Source organism: Penaeus monodon, chromosome 23, assembly GCF_015228065.2.
Source record: "Penaeus monodon isolate SGIC_2016 chromosome 23, NSTDA_Pmon_1, whole genome shotgun sequence".
NCBI lineage: Eukaryota > Metazoa > Arthropoda > Malacostraca > Decapoda > Penaeidae > Penaeus > Penaeus monodon.
The window spans coordinates 3,246,085-3,246,667 of record NC_051408.1 but is presented as its reverse complement, the minus strand read 5'-3'; the positions used below and the strand labels follow the sequence as shown (position 1 = coordinate 3,246,667).

General features: G+C 34.8%; 1 protein-coding gene across 1 annotated transcript in view; it reads left to right on the top strand.

Annotated features, from left to right (window-relative positions):
• Positions 1 to 298: 298 nt before the first annotated feature.
• LOC119587726 (innexin inx2-like) overlaps positions 299 to 583 on the top strand; it is a gene marked incomplete in the record, with an annotated part of 35,589 nt that continues 35,304 nt past the window's right edge. The window contains 1 exon segment of the mRNA XM_037936413.1: positions 299 to 343.

Here is a 583-nt window from a genome sequence, read left to right as displayed (position 1 = left end):
GAGAACGAATAAGTGTGATCCATCCACTCTCCTTTCACAAATAATGAACGTCTTTCCTACTTAACTTTAAGAGACACATAACATAAGATACAGTGTACATTAAAATGATGTTTTTTTTTACAAGAGTGACACTGGACAGTCACTTTATCTCGAAAAGACAATGATATCTCTAGTTGAGATGGCTGTGAAGTGACAGGTCTTATCAAAGGAGTGAGAGAAGGAGGGGGGGGTGATGAGGAAGAGGGGGGGGGGTAGAAGTGTACTGGGGTGTCGGATAAGAAATTTCATTCTAGTGCACTGTTCATCGACAATCCTGGAGCGACGTACATTAGCTTGGCTCAGTGTAAAGTGTTGTAGTGAACTTTTCAACATTATTTTTTTATTCATTTTAAATAGCCTTTTTTATTCATATATTTCTCTATTTATTCATTTATTTATTCGGTTATTGATTTATTTCTTATTCTGTGTGTGTGTGAGAGAGTTTCATAAGTGGTACAAAGAAGAATATACATAACTATAAATGTTCAATCAACAGGTAGTGAAACGAAAAAACGTTTATTCCAAAACCAGTGATATTTATAAT